The sequence below is a fragment of the Lynx canadensis genome, chromosome B2, assembly GCF_007474595.2.
Source record: "Lynx canadensis isolate LIC74 chromosome B2, mLynCan4.pri.v2, whole genome shotgun sequence".
NCBI lineage: Eukaryota > Metazoa > Chordata > Mammalia > Carnivora > Felidae > Lynx > Lynx canadensis.
Window position 1 is genome coordinate 152608948 of NC_044307.1, and position 18848 is coordinate 152627795.

The following is an 18848-nucleotide window of genomic DNA, read 5'->3' on the forward strand; positions in this document are numbered from 1 at the left end:
TGCTGTGGGCTTCAGCAGGTGTGTGAGCACCTTCTGGTGCTGCTGCAGGGGCAGGCGTGTGGTGGGATTTTGTTGCCTTCTCCCGGCTGAGATGCTGTCTGCCAGGATGTTCTGAGTGGATATTTTTAAGCTCTACCCTCCTGAGCAGGCAGAGTATCTACATGTATTATTTGGTGCTCAGAGGCTTTTAAAGTAACCACAGCCCTGCGTTAGGGCACCCTCTGGGTCAGACCGCTGCTTCTTGGAGAGAAGTTCCCGTGGAGCTGGGCCGCCACTTTGGCATTGTGGAAGAGCTGACAGGAGACAGACGTGGAGAAGTGGGGGTAGGGTGTTGGCAGTATGGGGATAGTGTGCTCAGTGAAGAAGCTGAGAGAACCCCAGCCCACCCAAGACCCCCCTGCTGGCATTCCCCCAAATCCTGCCTGATCATCAACCCCTCAGGAAGGTGGTCCTTCCCCGCATGACCCCAAAGACTCCTTCCCTGACCCTCAGTCCTCTAGAAAGCCCCTGGCTTTCTAGACCCATCTAGAATTTCTTCTGGACCCGTCTTCTCTATTCCGTTTGGTTTTCTGACTTAATTGCTCTCTCAGTGACTGTTATGGAGCCAATGTGCACAGAAGACATCCCTCCCAATCAGAACCAAAGCTCCACGCTGAGGGGGAGCTGTCTGGGATGGGATGAGGTACTCCCCTGACACTACCCCTTTTAGGGTTTCCAGACCCAATTCAAACAAGGGGGAGGGGGTCCCCCCACACACAATAGCAAGCTATTCTCAGACACCACCATAGTGTCTAAGAATTCAATCTAGTTCTGACACTGTCTACCCAGAGACAACATCAGATCTCACAGGTTAGGGTTCAGTCCTACAAAACTGTCTTCCACCCCCAATTCAGATGCCAGTCACAAGCCCAGGCCGTTCCCTATGCTTTTGACCAGATGGCTGTAAATTAGAGGTTCCCAGGACCTCCTTCTTGGGCTCTTTTAATTTGCTAGGGCAACTCATAGAACTCAAGGAAATGCTTACATTTACCAGTTTATATAAGGGTGTGATAAAGGATAAGAATCAACAGCCAGATGAAGGGATGCATAGCACAAAGTACAGGGAAGGGGCATGGAACTTCCACGCCCTCTGCAGGGCACCACTTTTGCCACATCTCCACATGTTCACCAACCCGAAGCTCTCTGAACCCAGTCCTTTGGGTTTTTATGGAGGATTCATTATGTAGTCATGATTGACTAACTCATTGGCCATTGGGTGATCCAATCTCCAGCCCCTGTCCCCTCCCTGGAAGTTGAGGGAGACATTGGGGCCATGGGCCCCTGCCCTGAGATGGGGTCCAAAAGCCCCCTTCATTAGTAACAAGACACCCGTGTCACCCTTTTGGCTCTGAAGGAACTGTGGATGAAGACCAAATGTGTCTGAGAAATATATTTTGGTAATCTGAGTGATTTTTCATAAATCATCATATCACAGGTGCCGATAAGGGAGGGAGTCTGAAGACTACTCCTGGAGCAGGAGTTTTCCTCTAGCTTCTGATGGCGTTCGTTTACTAGGGCATCCTGACCATCCATTTCTGGACAAGGACAACTCTCCACCTAGAGGCTCACTGACAGCCAGGTGACCATATTTCCTGTCTACTAGCTCCCAGTGTGGTTTCATGTTCATGACATGGAATCACAAAGTCTCCTCAAAACCTACCTTGTCTAAGGAGCTGAGGCAGTCTGTCCATGTCACAGGCTGTGTAGTACAGATGACACACTGTGCAAACAGGTGAAGCTGGACCCACTCAAAAACCAACAAGCATTTGCCAAACACCCTGAATGGCAGGCAATAAGCGAGCAAGACAGATGAAGCCCTGCCCTCCTGGTTACAGTTGGTAAGGGGACAAGATTATAACCAACAAACATGTGAATAATGGCCCAGGTATTGACCAAGCCAGCTATGAGGGTAGTGAGGAGATGGTATTTCAGAGGCCAGAAGAAATGAGGAGCACATAATGTGGCACCTTAATAGAGGAGTGAGTCCCTGGGACACCTAAGCCAATGCCCCTCTTTCCCTGTCTTCTAAGCAAGCTACACATGCACAGTGTCCCACAGGCCCATGGGGTCCCTGCTGGGAGAGGATGCCCAGTTTCCAGCCTGCTCTCAGTGGGCCTTGCTTCCCGGGATGGCCCTAGACACAGCCCTCTGCCAGGTGAGAGGGAGCCACACTGCCTTTTCAGCCCAGGCTCTCAGAGACCTCACTACGGACAACAGCAAAGGAGAAGCGTGTGGGTCTTCCCAATATGAGGCACAGCAGCCTAGGAGACCAGCAAGGGCTCCGGACAGAAGGCTCAACACAAAACTGAATACAGCTGACCATTGAGCAACACGGGTTTGAAATGCACAGGTCCCTTATACATGAATTTTTGTTGATCAATACAACACAGTACTATAAATGTATTTTTTCTTCCCTATGATTTTAATAAGATCTTCCTTTCTCTAGCTTACTTTATTGTAAGAATACAGAGTATAATACATATGACATATAAAATATGTGTTAATTGACTCTTTATATTATCAGCAAGTCTTCCAGTCAACAGTAGGCTACTAAGTAGTTACGTTTTTGGGAAATCAAAAGTGATACACAGATATTTGATTACACAGGGCATGGTCTACCCTAACCCCACTTAGTTCAAGGGCCACCTGTATTTGGAAATAGTTGGCTAACCCACACACCACAGAAATAGAACATGTCAGCTTCCAGAAGCATCCAGGTGGTGAAGCCACCTAGGCTGCAGCACCAAACCCACAGCCTACTGGAGGGGTGAGGGGTGAGGGCTCAGAGATTCCCAGAAGGAGAGGGAGAAAGCATCTCTCTCCTCTTACCTTTAAGCCCTTTCTTTGCCTTCATCATCGCCATGACCATGTCTGTGAATATCTGGATTGCCAGAAAATCATGGCACTGAATTAGGTCCTTAGCAGCCAGATTCTTTAGGAAAATCTTTTTCCCTTTAAACAAATTAAGTCTTTTAAAGAATCTGAAAAATGGCAAACAGTTCTGGATATAGGGTCTGTTGAGGCTGAAAGAAATGAAGGTTTCTTCCACTGGAGAGAGATTTGGGGGTCTTCAGCACAGAAAATAGAGCACAGCTAATATCTGGAAAAAAAGACTATCATGCTCTGGTATTATTTTGAATGTTGATGACTTTTGGGTTGAGTTTTGCTCACTTGGTTTCATTTTTGCAGGGCCGTACATCTCTAAGCTGCTCCTCCCTTGAAACAAAGACTCTTCTAAGAGTTTGCAAGTTCTTTTCTACCCGCCCTCAGATTTGCCGGGATAGAGGACAAAAATGCCGAGGGGTTGGAAGCAGGAGATAGCCTGTACACATTAACTGCCTACCCAACAAAGGCCCAAGGGCAGCGGGTCAGTCCAGCACAAATGTGAGGAGACCTGTTTCAGCCTCAAGGCCCCTTGGCCAGCAGAAGGGGCAGAAAAGGCTCTGTCTCACTCTGGTGGATGATCCTGCCATACATGTCCAGCCTGGCAGACATTGGCAGGGTGCCTCTCTTATGTGAAATGATCAGACGCCTGAAGATATAGGGCCAGGCTCCAAGCTCCCGCTGCTCAGTTGGCTACAGCCTGGTGTCTGCGTGAGGAACTGTCACACAGCCAGTGAGGGAGTTCAAGGACAGCAGGAGCTGTAGAAAAGAAGCAGACACCCATCTTGGTGAAGTCAGGACTGTCCATTCTTCCATTCTCTTCAGAGGTTTTTAAAAAGGCTTTGGCCAGGGGCACCTAGGTGGCTCAGTTCATTGGGCATCTGACTTGGGCTCATGTCATGATCTCATGGTTTGAGTTCAAGCCCCATGTCAGGCCTGGCCATTAAGTTCTTATTTAAAGTATGGTCTTTAGTCTGTACTTATATATAACTTTTTAAAGTTTATTTGTTTTGAGAGACAGAGAAACAGAGCACTGAGGTGGGGAGGGGCAGAGCCAGAACCTACCAGAGACAGACCAGCATTTGGGGGAGCAGTGCTGAGAGAGGAAGTGGGTGCAGTAAGACGTGCAGGCAGAGGCTCTTCACTTGGGAGGCGATCAGTCAATTCTGGTCATGAGGCATGAACTGAGAATAAGTCTAGGAAAAGAAGGAAGAAAAGAGTCTGAGCAGCTGCTAATTCAGCAGCTTCCCACCTTAAAATGCTGTAAATATCCCCGATAAAGTAGAAGGCTCCCTTCCTTTAAAAACATAGAAAATAGAGAATTCTATTTTATTAATATCGATTGAAGAAGTCCTTTCTATGAAAAAAACAAACCCAGAAGCTACAAAGGAAAAGACGGGCAGATTTGATCATCTAAACATTTAAAACTTCCCTCTGTGAAAAGACCACAAAAGTGAAGTTTAAAGAATGGCAACGGGAATGCAATATTTGCAAATCTTGTACAAGATAAAGAATTAAGGGGCACCTGGGTGGCTCAGTCGGTTAAGTGGCCGACTTCAGCTCAGGTCATGATCTCGTGGTCCGTGAGTTCGAGCCCCGCATCGGGCTCTGTGCTGACAGCTCAGAGCCTGGAGCCTGTTTCAGATTCTGTGTCTCCCTCTCTCTCTGACCCTCCGCCATTCATGCTCTGTCTCTCTCTGTCTCAAAAATAAATAAATGTTTAAAAAAAAGTTTTTTTAAAGAATTAATATGCATGACATATAAATTATTTATATTGATAGGAAGAAGACAAAAGAAAAATGAACAAAGAAAATAAGCAGTCAATTCATAAGAAACAGACAAAATACAAACATACACAAGTACATACATTTTTTCCAACATCCCCCTCAACTGATAATTGAGGGAAGCAAACTGGAGATAGATAGATAGATAGATGATAGATAGATAGATATTTCCCATCGAGTCTTGTTATTTGCAGTAATTATATTCTATAAAGTCAAAACAAACCCTGAGTTACTGAAGACTAAGTCATTGTCCCTGGAGGAAACACATGGTTAGGTTCCTGGGAGCCTCTGGTCACATTGTCAACAACTAATCAATACATAACCCTGTTTTAGGTGCATTTCTGTTCAAGAAACCTTATTTAATATTTATTGTTGACTCGTGAATGTTGAGCTCACAATCAGCAGACCTCGAACTCAGGCCTGGATAAACCATCTAGCAAGTGTATTTTTTCCATGAGGTACATCACAGCCTTTTTGTACTTAGGAACCGTAGACAGCACTTCAGCACTAGGCTTGGGGGCCACTTTAAATGGCATAATCGCCAACAAAAAGCACGAAAATATGAAAACACGCGACTAACTAGGTGGCAAAAGGATGTCTCTTTCCAGTGAGAGTTGAAGAGTATCACCTGGTTCCTTCCCAGCTGGGAGTGTGTGCAGGTGACTCACTCTCACCAGTTCTGTTCACATCCACTTGCAGCCACGAAAACATGCAAGTGTTGGCTATGGGGCTACAAATAAAGCTTAGCAAGTAGGCAAACACACAAACACAGCATCGATGAGTACTGAGGGTTGCCTGTATTCGTGAGTATGTATACATCTAGCCTCTGTGTATGTAAATCTGAATTTGCATACACACAACTCCTGGCTTCACGGGAGTTGTTACTGCATTGCTCTCATGTGCACTGTTTGTTCCAAGCACTGGGACAGAGGTGCTGCCTCCAAGGGGTTTGCTCTAATGGCAGAGACTGGTTATCTTCAAGTGGAATGAACAAATGATTGCAGATGGTGCTAATTACTAGGAACGACATAATCTGTTTGCTGTGAAAAAGAACATTCACCCAAAGTAGCTGAGAGAGGTAAAAGCTGATACCTGCAGAGCTGAGAGATTTTCTATCAGCATGGAAATGTCTCATCTGGGAAGGGAGAGGAGTCTGGGCAGCCAGGGCCCCTGGGGACACAGAATGACTGGAGAGGCTGCAGATACTGGGATACAGTAGGTCCTGGGGGAATAAGGCTGTATGTGGGTGGTTAGTAGAATTTTAACTCATCATATAAGTGTGGACTTCTTTTCAATGAAAAGACATCATGTAGTGTAATATCATTTTTAAAATTATATCACAAAAGCCAAGTGTTTTCAAGTTTCTTCAAGAGTGGCCTTATGAGCTCTGAGACACATCCACAACCAGAAGACAGAGAGAAAACGAGAAAGTACACAGGAATCCAAGGAGCAGCTAGTGAAATAAGAGGAAACACTAGGAAATACGGCATCACCAAAGCTAAGAGAAGAGGCTGCTTCAAAACAGAAGGCAGTGGTCAAGTAGGAGAATTCTTCACTAGATTTTGCCCAAGTAGATCAGTGGTGTCTTGACAAGAGCACTTCAGTGGATCAGAGGGCAGGAGAGAGGGAACAGGAAGGGAAGAAGTGGGACCAGCATTTATAGAAAATGTTTTTGAGAAATTTGAGTATAAAGAGGATCAAAGAAATAGTAGCTGGAAGGGAATTAGGGGACAAGAGAGGTTCTCTTGTTTCTTTATGATGGAGGATACAAGAGCACATTGGTTTACTGATAGGAATGGTCAGTTAGGTGCTGATGAAAGATCAATAGTACATGATAGAAAAGGGAACAATGGAAGGAAAGTCCTAAACAATGTGAGAGGGGATGGGATCAAACACTCTTGTAAAAGAATTGATCTTTGTTAGGAGGACAGACACTTCTTGAATTACATTAGGATGGAATAAAGAAGGACAGGTGTAGATAGGGTTATAGATTTGGGAGTGGGAATAACAAGGAGGTCTACTGTGATATTATACTTTTTTCAGTCATGAGTGAGGCCATCAGAGTAATACTAAATTGGAAGACGAAGTTGGAAATACAAACAGGGTCATATTAAATAGGACCCCATATGCCATGCCAAGTATTGTTCTAAATGCTAGGGAGCTTTTTAAATTTTTTTTTTTCCACGTTTATTTATTTTTGGGACAGAGAGAGACAGAGCATGAACGGGGGAGGGGCAGAGAGAGAGGGAGACACAGAATCGGAAACAGGCTCCAGGCCATCAGCCCAGAGCCCGACGCGGGGCTCGAACTCACGGACCGTGAGATTGTGACCTGGCTGAAGTCGGACGCTTAACCGACTGCGCCACCCAGGCGCCCCGCTAGGGAGCTTTTTAAAAACTAATGAAGATGCAGTGACAAGAAAATAATCAACTCATTATAAAAAATGAGCAAAAGATTTCCAACATTATTAGTCATCAGTAAAATGCGAATTAAAACCACAATGTGATACCACTACACACTTAGCAGAATGGCTTTAAAAAAAAAGTGTGACAATGTCACATGTTGGTGAGATAGTGAAACAACAAGGATTTGTTTCTAACACTGACAGAGATGTTAGAATCATCTGGCAACAATTTTAAATCATAAAAATCCTTCAGCAGGCGCATCTGGGTGGCTTAAGAACCCAACTCTTGATTTTGGCTCAGGTCATGAGCTCACAGTTTGTGAGATCAAGCCCCACACTGGGCTTTGCACTGACAGTGTGGAGCATGCTTGGGATTCTCTCGCTCTCTCTCTCTGCACCCCCCGCCCCAATAAATAAATGAACATTTTTTTAAAAATGCTGCAACAAGGGGGCGCCTGGGTGGCGCAGTCGGTTAAGCGTCCGACTTCAGCCAGGTCACGATCTCGCGGTCCGTGAGTTCGAGCCCCGCGTCGGGCTCTGGGCTGATGGCTCAGAGCCTGGAGCCTGTTTCCGATTCTGTGTCTCCCTCTCTCTCTGCCCCTCCCCCGTTCATGCTCTGTCTCTCTCTGTCCCAAAAATAAATAAACGTTGGAAAAAAAAAATTTTTTTAAAAAATAAAAAAAAATGCTGCAACAAGAAATATAAACACACTGAAAATAAATGGAGAAATACAAAATATCAGCCAAAAAAAGAATATATAAGAAGAATCAAAAGGAAATCTTAGAACTGAAAAAATACATTAAAGGAATAAAAAATTCAATGAATGGACCCAAGAGCAGAAAGGAGGGGAGAGAGGAAAGAATAAGAATGAGAAGATAGAAAAATAGAAATTATCCAATCTGAACAACAGAAAGAAAATAAGGAAAAAAGAAAGAAAAAAGGAACAGAACCTTAGGGACCTACAGGACCATAACCAAAGATCTAACATTCATGTCACTGGAGTCTCAAAGAAGGAGAAGAAAGAGGGTGGGACATAAAAGTATTGAATGAGGATGAGGATGATGACTATTTCCCAAATTTAGCAAGAGATATAAATCTATACATTCAAAAAGTTAAGTGAACCCCAAACAGGATAAACCCAAAGAAATCCATGCCAAGACACATCATAGCTAAACTTCTAAAAATTAAAAACAAGGAAAAAATGTAGAAAGCAGCAAGAGAAATGAGACTTTACCTATCGGGGAAAACAGTTCAAATGACAGTAGATTTCTCATCTCTCATCAAGGAAGTGACACAACATTTTTCAATTTCTGAAAGAAAAGAACTGTCAGTCAAGAATCACATATCCAGAGATAATATGAAGGAGAAATAAAGACATGCTCGGATGAAGGACCAGTAAGAGAACTCATTGCCAGCTTGACCTACCCTAAAATAATGGCTAAGGAAAGTTCTCTAAACAGGTAGGAACTAAGAAAAGAAGGAATCTTGGGTCACTATATATATATATATATATATATATATATATATATATATAATATAGAAAGAGTATACAAAGAGACACTCTTAATTTAAAACAATATAGAGTAATTAAAATCGAATTGTAAAAAAAAAAAAAGGTAATGTACAAAAAAGTAAGAAAAAGAAAACAGAGACAAAGCACAGAGAGAACAAACAGAAAATAAAAAATAAAATGTCAACTTATGCCCTAACATCAACAATTTATTTACTTGTAAATTGTCTAAACATTCCAATTAAAAGAAAGATTGGTAAAGAGGATTAAAAAGCAGTGACCCAACATTGTGCTCTTTAGAAGAAACCCACTTCAAATATAATGAAATAGGCAGAAAGTAAAAGGGTGGAAAAATAGATATTGTGCAAATATTAATCAAAGGAAAGCAGAAGTGGTTATATTACTATCAAATAAAGTAAACTTTAGAGCAAAGAAAATTACAAGAGACCAAATAAGTCATTATGTAATGATAACAGGACAAGTCCACCAAGAAGACACAACAATCCTAAATTTGCACACACCAAACAACACAGCTTCAAAATATGTGATTCAAAAACTTTTAGAACTGAAAAAGAAATAGGCAAATCTACAATTAGAGTTGGAGATGAGAACATCCCTCTCTCAGCAACTGATAAACCAACCAATAAGTTTTAATCAGTATTTATATAGCAGTCTTAACAACAACAACAACAGAATACATGTTTTCAGGTGCCCGCAAAAGATATACCAAGATATCTTGGAGGAAAAGGGAAAGAAAGAAAAGAAAAGACCTCAATAAATTTAAAAGAATTAGAAATATACACAAATATATGATATGCTATACATCATTTTTCTTTAGTTCAGTGTATTTGTTTTATTTTCCTTGAGGCTTCATAGATGAGATTTTCCTGTTATTTTTATGTTTTCTGTCATTGACTTCTAGTTTGAGTCTACTATGGTTGGAGAACACATTCTGTATGTCTCAAATCAATAACCTGAGCTTCCACTCCAAGAACCTAGAAAAGAGCAAAAGAAACACAAAGCAAGAAAAGCAGAAAGAAGATAATAATAAAGAGCAGAAATCAATGTAATTTAAAATACTAGAGAAAAATTAAAACAGAAACTACTTTGGGGTACATGGGTGGCACAGTTGGTTAAGCTTCCAACTTCAGCTCAGGTCATGATCTCATGGTTTGTGGGTTCAAGCCCCGCTTCAGGCTCTGTGCTGACAGCTCAGAGCCTGGAACCTGCTTTGGATTCTGTGTCTCCCCCTCTCTCTGCCTCTCCCTACTCAAGCTCTGTCTCTCTCTCTCTCTCTGTCTCTTAAAAATAAATAAACATTGGGAAAAAAAAACAGAAACTCCTTTGAAAAGATCAATAAAATTGCCAAACCTCTAGCAAAATGGAGAGGGGGGGAGAGAGACAGAGAGACAAAGAGAGAGAAGACACAAATTACCAATATCAAGAATGAAACAGGAAATATCACTAAAGACATCAGACATCAAACGGAACATAGGGGAACACTGTGGACAACTCTGCACACATAAATATGACAATTCAGATGAAATAATTCTTAAAAAATCCAGTCTCCCACAACTCATTCAATATGAAACAGATCATTTGTACAGTCCTATAACTCTTAATATTGAATTTGTAATTTTAAAACTCCCCAAAGAAATCTCCAGGCTCAGATGGTTTTATTGGATAATTCTACCAAATGTTTAAAGAAGAATTAACACAAATTCTATAAAATTTCTTCCAGAAAATAGGAGAGGTGGAACACTTTCCAATTAATTTTATGAATCTAGTATTTCCCTTATTCAAAAACAAAGACAGTAGAAAGAAAGAAAGAAAGAAAGAAAGAAAGAAAGAAAGAAAGAAAGAAAGAAAGAAAAATTTGTTGACAAATATCCCTCATGAATATAGGTGCAAAAATCCTTAACAAAATATTACCAAATAGAATTCCACAATACAAAAAAACGAATTATACACCATGACCACGTGGGGCTTATTCCAGAAATGTAAAGCTGTTCAATATTCAAAAATAAATAATTTTTAAATATACTCATTTTTAGACTTATTAGATACTACAATAATAGAGACTTTGTGGGGTTGGCAGAGGGATAGACACAAACTGTTAACATCTACAACATGGAATCCTACTCAGCAATAATTTAAAAAATAATTTCTAAATATAATTTAAATTATATCAATTATATGAAATTGTATTAATTTTAATTTGTTTTTTTTTAAGTTTTTTATTTATTTTTGACAAAGAAAGAGAGAGCGTGCGCGTGCAAGCTGGGGAGGAGCAGAGAGAGGGAGACACAGAATCTGAAGCAGGCTCCAGGCTCCAAGCTGTCAGCACAGAGCCTGACGCGGGGCTCGAACTCACAAACCATGAGATCATGACCTGGACCAAAGTCAGACGCTTAACCAACTGAGCCACCCAGGCACCCCAATATTAATTTTATTTTGAAATAATTCACAAAATTAAAAGGTTAAGAAGAAAAGTCATATGGTCATATCAATTGATGTGAAAAAAGATTTGACAACATCCAGTATCCATTCATGATTAAAAAGTCTCAGAAAAATAAAAATAGAGGGGGTCTTCCTCCACTTTATAGAGAACATCTACAAAAAACCTACAGTTAACATTATACTTCATGATGAAAGACTAAATGCTTTCCCCCTAAGATTAGGAATAAGGCAAGAATATTTGTTTTCACTACTCTTACTCAACATAGTGCTGGTAGTTCTAGCCAGTGCAATAAAGCCAGAAAAGGAAATGAAATGAATACAGGTTGAAAAGGTAGAAATGAAACTGTCTGTACTTACAGACACAGAAAGTCCAAAGGAAGCTACAAAAAGAAACACCTAAAACTATTCTTGGAATTCAGTAAGGTTGCCAGATACAAGACAAATATAAAGAAACCAATTATGGTTCTATACATTAGCTATGAATTCATGGACACCAAAAGTAAAAATATGGTACCATTTACAATCACTTTTAAAAAATTATATACTTAGGTGTAAATCTAACAAAACATGTACAGAGCTTGTATGCTGAAAACTACACCACACTGATGAAAGAAATCAAATATGGTCTAAGTAGAGACATATGTGTTCACGGATTGGATTACTATTCAACATGGTAAGGATGTCAATACTCCCCAAACTGATATCCAGCTTTAACACAATTCCTAACAAGATTTTCCCAACAAGATTTTCTAATGAAGACAGACGAGAAAATTCCAAACTTTATATGGAAAGACAGAGGAACTAAAATAATTAAAATAACTGAAACAACTCAGAAAAAGAGGAATAAAGTAGGTGAAATCAGCCTCCTCAATTTTAGACTTATTAGATAGCTATAATAATCAAGACTGTGTGGGGTTGGCAGAGGGACAGACACATTTGTGAACATCTACAACATGGAATCCTATTCAGCAATAACAAGAAACAAACTATAGATACATGCAATAACTTGGATGAATCTCCAGAGAATTAGACTGAGTAAAAAAAGTCAATCCCATGGGGCACCTGCGTGGCTCCGTTGGTTAAGTGTCCAGCTTTGGCTCAGGTCATGATCTCATGGTCCATGAGTTCAAGCCCCACTTCAGGCTGTCTGCTATCAGCACAGAGCCTGCTTCCGATCCTCTGTTTCCCTCTCTCTCCAATCCTCTGTCCCCCTCTCTCTCTGCCCCTCCCTGTCCCCTGCTCATGTGCATACTCTCTCTCAAAAATAAAATAAATTTTTTTTAAAAGTCAATTCCAAAAGTTTACATCCTGTATGATTCCATCTATATAACATTCTTGAAATTACAACATTAGAGATAAAGGACAGAATAGCAGTTTCCAGGGCTTTAAGGAAAGGGGGAGGAGGAGGGTATAAAAGGGCAAAAGGAGAGATCCTTGTAGTGATGGAAATTTCTGTTTCTTGACTGCATCAGTGCACATCCTGGTTGCAAATTGTCATCATTGAAGGAAATAGGGTGACGCATCTCTCTGTGCTGTTTCTTTCAACTACCTATCAATCTACAAGTACCTCAAAATAAAAAGGTATTTTTTAAAAGGGTCCATACTGTATGATTCTGTTTAAGAGATATGCTGGAAAGGGAGAAATTAAAAGAACAGAAAATAGATCTGTGGTTGCCAAGGGCTGGGGGTCGATTTTTGTGAGGAGAAGCAACTCTTGTCGATCTTGGTTGTGGTGCTGGCTACTAATGGTATGCATTTGTCAAAACACATACAAATGCACCTAAAAAGAGTTAATTTTATTGTATGTAAATGTTTTTAAGTGAGTAAAAACAAAAGCCATGAAGAATTTCAAGGAGGAAAGTGGCATGGTCAGATTTGCATTTTAGGAAGATCATACCTGTTGCCCTGTGGGGCACAGAGGGGTGAGGCAAAGACGTGAAGGCCAGGAAATTGGTGAGGAGATTACTGGAGTCATCCAGGTTCAATACAAGCAGAGCCTGCACTAGGAACTAAGTAGCGATGGAGACAGGGAAGAGAAAATGGTTTCAATAACTCCTTGGACTCTTTTAGGACTGGAAATAGAAAGATGGATTCCAAGCAAGTGGATTTTTTTCATAGAAGTGTGTGTGTGTGAATCTTCTCATCCAGTGAACTAGTACGCAAAATGGTCATTTACACGTAGTAGATAAAACTTTAAAAGCCATGTGCTTGGGAAAACTGATTTTATGAGATGCTGAAAGATAGGGATCCAGGACTAGGATTTTATAATTTTAGTTCAAATACAAGGTTATTAAACACCAACTAACTGAAAAGAAAGTTTTGGGGTCTGAAAACAGCCAACATTTCATACTGGGTCATTTCCTCAATTTTGCACGTATGGAATTTTAACTGCTAAACAGAAGGTGACAGGAGCTGGTCCCAAATCGCAGGGCTGTAGGTAGCGAAGTGACCCCAAGGGACCTTAGGGAGTGGCCAGGGGCTGGAAGCCAGCCCAGAGAAAGCCAACAGGGGTGCACGCCTGGCCTAGTGGAGGGAGAAGCCAATTCAGGAAGGGTACTGGTCAGCTGCAAAGCATTGTATCCTAAACTTCTGTGGCAGCTGCTGCCTCCTAAGCTCAGAAACAAATGCTTAATTTGGAGATCAAGCTCCCGCTGGGATGGGAGGAGATGCTAGCTCAGTGGTTCCTCAAACTTTCTACCACCAAGAATTCTTTTCATCTTTTCCACTCCACCCCCACTGATCCACCCTGTGTTGGGTAGGGTTTTCCTACAAAACTAGATTTAGTTACAATACATTTTTCAAGAATCAAAGACATTTATAGTTGCCAACCAGAATTTTATCAAGAAACCACTAGGGGCACTTGGCTGGCTCAGTCGGTGAAGCGTCCCAATTCAGCTCAGGTCATGATCTTACCGTTTGTGAGTTCAAGCCCAGCATCAGGCTCTGAGTCTGGAGCCTGCTTCAGATTCTGTGTCTTCCTCTCTCTCCTCCCTTCCCCTGCTCACACTCTTGTCTTTCAAAAATAAAGAAACATCAAGAAAAAAAAAAGCTACTCAACTGACATGATTAACCAGTTTAACAATATTTTTTAAGCAATAATGGTGAACATGGGTCTGGAGCCAGGAGTGCAAAGCGGGTGAGGTCTCTGCCTTCTGGGATGATGGTGGACAGCAAGTGAGGAGTTACCCTCGGCAGAGAATCTGCACAAGAGGAGAGAGGACAGTGAATTAGGAGGTGGGGGTGGAGGGCAGGTGGGAGTCAGAGATGGCTTCCCTGAGGTACTCTTGAGCCAAAAATCAAAGGCTCTGAAGGGTAATTAAGAGTTTCCAGGCAGGTGGGAGCAGAGTGCGTGGTAGTCCCCTCTGAAGAGCAGGACTACCATCAAGGCCAATTTCCTGAGGACGTACTACGTGTCAGGCTCTGGGCTGTGCACCCACACACATTTACTCTGCACTGGGAGGAAGTACTGATAGTACTCTCCTTCACGGGTGAGGAAACCACAGCTTCCCCTTGTCGAATACTTCTCCAGAGGACACACACGGCTAGGAAGTAATGGGATTGGACCCCAGAGCCTACATCCAGCAACCCGCAGGTGTCTCTGGGCAACAATAAGCAGCATGTGTTGCCAGAAAAGTGAGTGTGGGAGAGGGCACCACAATGTGCGTGTGGCTGGACCACAATTCCAAGGGCTTGCTCTGGCAAGCACGTGAGGGGCCGGTGGAGGTACAAACCTGGGAGGAGCTCCAGGACTGACCCCACTACTGTCCTGTGAACACACAAGTCTCCTTAATCCTTGGGCCCTATTTCATGTAAATGCCCAATTTCTGTTAGATTTTCCCAAATATTGCCTGGACGCCCACTCTAACCTGATAGCTTGTAAACACCCAGGGGCTCAATGGACACTGTGAGTTCCTCTTGGGGGCCAGACCCAGCCAGGCTGCTGTGTTAGCCCAGCTCTCTTTCTGGATGGAAATCCATATAAATTCGCTTCCAACCTAGAACTTTTCCTGAAGTCCTCCCTAATTTGACCTCCTGGCACATGCATTTGTCACAGCTGTAGCCCAGGAGAGAAAGGGAGGGTGGCTGTAGCCTTGCTCAGGCCATCGGCCACATTTGCCTGGAATATCATCCCTATAGAAGCTGATTTTGGAGTGTAGTCATGAAGGAAACTGGGATAAACAAGCTTTTCCTTTTCTGGACAATTCTTTGAGATGGAATCTACTCCCAAAAGCAAGATGTTTGGTTTCTGCCCACATATTGATGTCTCACAGGCAACTTGTGGTCCCTACAATACACCAACGGAAGGTGTCCGTAACACCCTCGATGTTAGCTGCACCTTCCCTGGCACATTCACAAATCGATGTGACTCGTCACGTTCCATGTGATCCCTGGTCACAGAGGTGACACAACTTCAGTTTTAGGGAAACAAGGGGGAACAAAACACTTCGGGAAAGATAGTTTCAATCCAACTGCTCTTCATGTGGCACAAACATAAAATATAAATAGGTTTCCAACAGCTTTGCATAGATTGTGGGTATTTGATTCATGGCAGGCTATCAGGGGAAGCTCAGGACAGCCAGGCTATTTTGAGGCCATGCTCTTGGAGGACACCCTCTTGCCCCCACGAGCCGTTCCCCTGGCACCACTCTCAGAGAGAAGCTCTTGCCTGACTGTCCCACAGTCTGACTCAGGGCAGCATTTCTCAAGACCTTTCCTTTTAAGGAGTCAGGGATCGGAGTCCCCGCTGCCAGCAGGGAGCAGGCATGGCAGCTGGAGCATGAGGAGTCATCACTACGAATAGCCTGACTCTGAAGTTTCTAAAAGGGAATCCGGACCACCTGAGCCTCCCAGAAGAGGTACCGGGCACACTTACCCTGTGCCATTTGTGCCCGGGCCGAGCCATGTACATAAGCTGGAACATGAAGGGCATTTTGTAAGACATTTCAGCTGGCAGGTTAAATGTGTCCCACAGCTGTCACTGAGGCACTCTCCCAAAAATAGTCCCAACACAGAGAGAATCGAGATAATGGCAGAGAGGAGATGAGACTAACAGTGCATTATTACTATTACCCCATGAATAAAACATGTAAATAAAGGTGTTGAATGCAGGGGCTGAATTGTAAGAGGGCTCACAAAGCAGGCAAGTGGGTCAAAGAGGCTGGGATGTTTGCTATTTGAGGAAGAAAGCGACATTTGTATTACTAACACAGAGCAGGGAAATGAGATAGAGTAGACTGCCTTTTCAAAACAAAAACAGGGGCACCTGGATGGCTCAGTCGGCTCAGGTCATGATTTGTAAGTCATGGGTTCGAGCCCCGCGTCGGGCTCTGTGCTGACAGCTCAGAGCCTGGAGCCTGCTTTGGATTCTGTGTCTCCCTCTCTCTCTGCCCAACCCCCACTTGCACTCTGTCTCTCAAAAATGAACAAACGTTAAAAAAAATAAAAAATGGGCGCCTGGGTGGCTCAGTCCATTGAGCATCTGACATGGACTCAGGTCATGATCTCACAGTTCATGAGTTCCAGCCCTGCATTGGGCTTGCTGTTTTCAGCAAGAGCCTACTTCGGATCCTCTGTCCCCCTCTTTCTCTGCCCTATCCTCACTCATGCTCTCTCTCAAAAACGAATAAACATTTAAAAACAAAAAAAACAAAAACCTTGGCAGAAAGGCTCGGCCCTGAAGAAGAAGCTGAGACCTTGTAGCCTAGGGGAGTGGCCTGGCAGATGAGATCCCCATCCCTCCCTCCCCCCCAGCTGCCCTTGCAGAAGCCAAGAGGCGACCCTCTCCACCCCCCATGTGGAAAGACGTATCCTCCTGCCTGAGGGGGAGGCCATCTGAGTCTGAAACCTATGATCTAATGAAGGCTTTTGGCTTCAGAAACTGAAGCCTATCTGAAAAATCATTAATACGGTGAGATATACATCATATCACAAAAAGTACCTATCACAGTACACTGCTGTTTAACAGAAATGTGTCTAATTTGCTCATCTAAGCAAATTAGTAAGACTCATATAAATATCTCTTGCTCTGTTAGTGAAAAATTGAACTGAATTTGATCAAGCCTCTAAGTCCACCAATTTACAAGAAAAGACATTTATAGAAACTACAGAAATGCAATCAGTAACATTCAGAAAGCAGGGAACTCTGTGGGACAAACCACCTGGACTGTTTGACAATGAAATCGCAAGGGAAAGAGAGAGAGAGAGATTGCTTTCTTTCACTCCAGACTTGAATGAACTATAAATAGAAATTTGTGAGACAATCGAGGAAATTTGAACATAGACTGGATATTTGATTAAAGGATCATAGTTCATTTTCAAAGGCATGATTGCGATACTGTGATTGTACTTTAATATATGGTCATTATCTTTTAGAGGGCTGAAACATTTACAGATGAAGTTACAGGATTTCTGGGATTTGCTTCGAAATAATCTAGGGGGTGGGAGGGAACGAAATAAGGCTGGCCATGAGTAGTTATTGAAGGGGGTGAGGGGCACATAGGGTTTCACTGTACTGGTCTCTCAACTTGTTTTGTGTCCATTTGAAATGCTCCATAATAAAATACATGGATGAACGGATGGAAAAAAGGATGAATTCAAGGAAAAAAATAGCTTGTACTTCATAATAAACCAAAGCATGCTGTCACTTCAGATGATAAACAAAGATAAGATCTGGCCCTCTAGGAAATTACTTAATTTAGGACAAACACATCGGCACCCATGCCCACAGCAATGGGAAGTGTCAGAATAAGAGGGCTGAAGTATCAGGAGGGCCTCGCTCCAAACTGGCTGTACATTTTGAGCCACTGAAAAGCCACTTAGGTTTTATCTACTGCAAAATTCCAAAATTATGTTTCTTATAGAATTACGAGGGACATGGAACAGTGTAAATTTATTAAAGGGATGAAAGTAAAAATACCTCCAAACCTACACCAAACTTCCTGATAACTTTTGCCTGGTAATTGCTTCCCTCCAATTCGTGAAAACTGTAAGAAGGAATGTGACATTATTCCAAGCTTCCAATGGAGTAAGAAAGGCATTGGTCATTTTTCCCTAACACCAGTCTTTTCTGAGGGAAATTCTACACCCTTCAGTATTACTTGCCTTGTTAGAATTTTGTAATGTGCATAAAGGTTAAAACTCCGTTCACCTTCATGAAACTCAAGGAAAGTCAGAATTTTCTGTGGTTTTCTCCAGACAACCCAGAGGCTTTGTGCGCATCTGTCTAAAAAGCCTGGGGTTTCAGTTCCACAATCCAACAGATAAATCAGACTGTTCTGCCCAAGCCCCCATCTAACTGTCCAACAGTCTTCCCATGCAGTAGGCAGCACCAGCCCTTTGCAGTGAGCAAGTGAGCAACCCTCCTCCCAATCTTGCCCCACACACTGCCTGAAAATACTTGTGGCTTATGGAGGCACAGCTCATGAAAACAAGTCTTTATTTCTTACTGCTTAGGAGATGATCAGGTATATCTATCGATTTCATTATCGCTGGTTCAAAGTGAGATACTATGTCAAACAACCTGATTTTTCACCAACTCAAACCAAGTTACCACCTAGATTTTTTTTCCTATTAAGTTGATTACTATACTGCATCTACGACTAAAATAAAATATTTTGAGAAGTTTGGCAAAAAGGGAAGAGGAGTGGGGTGCTTGGCTGGCTCGGTAGGTGGACCATGGGACTCTTAGTCTCGGTCATGAGTTTGAGCCCTTGGGTGGGTGTGGAAATTACTTGCAAAAAATGGGAAGAGGAGTTGTTAAATTTAGAAT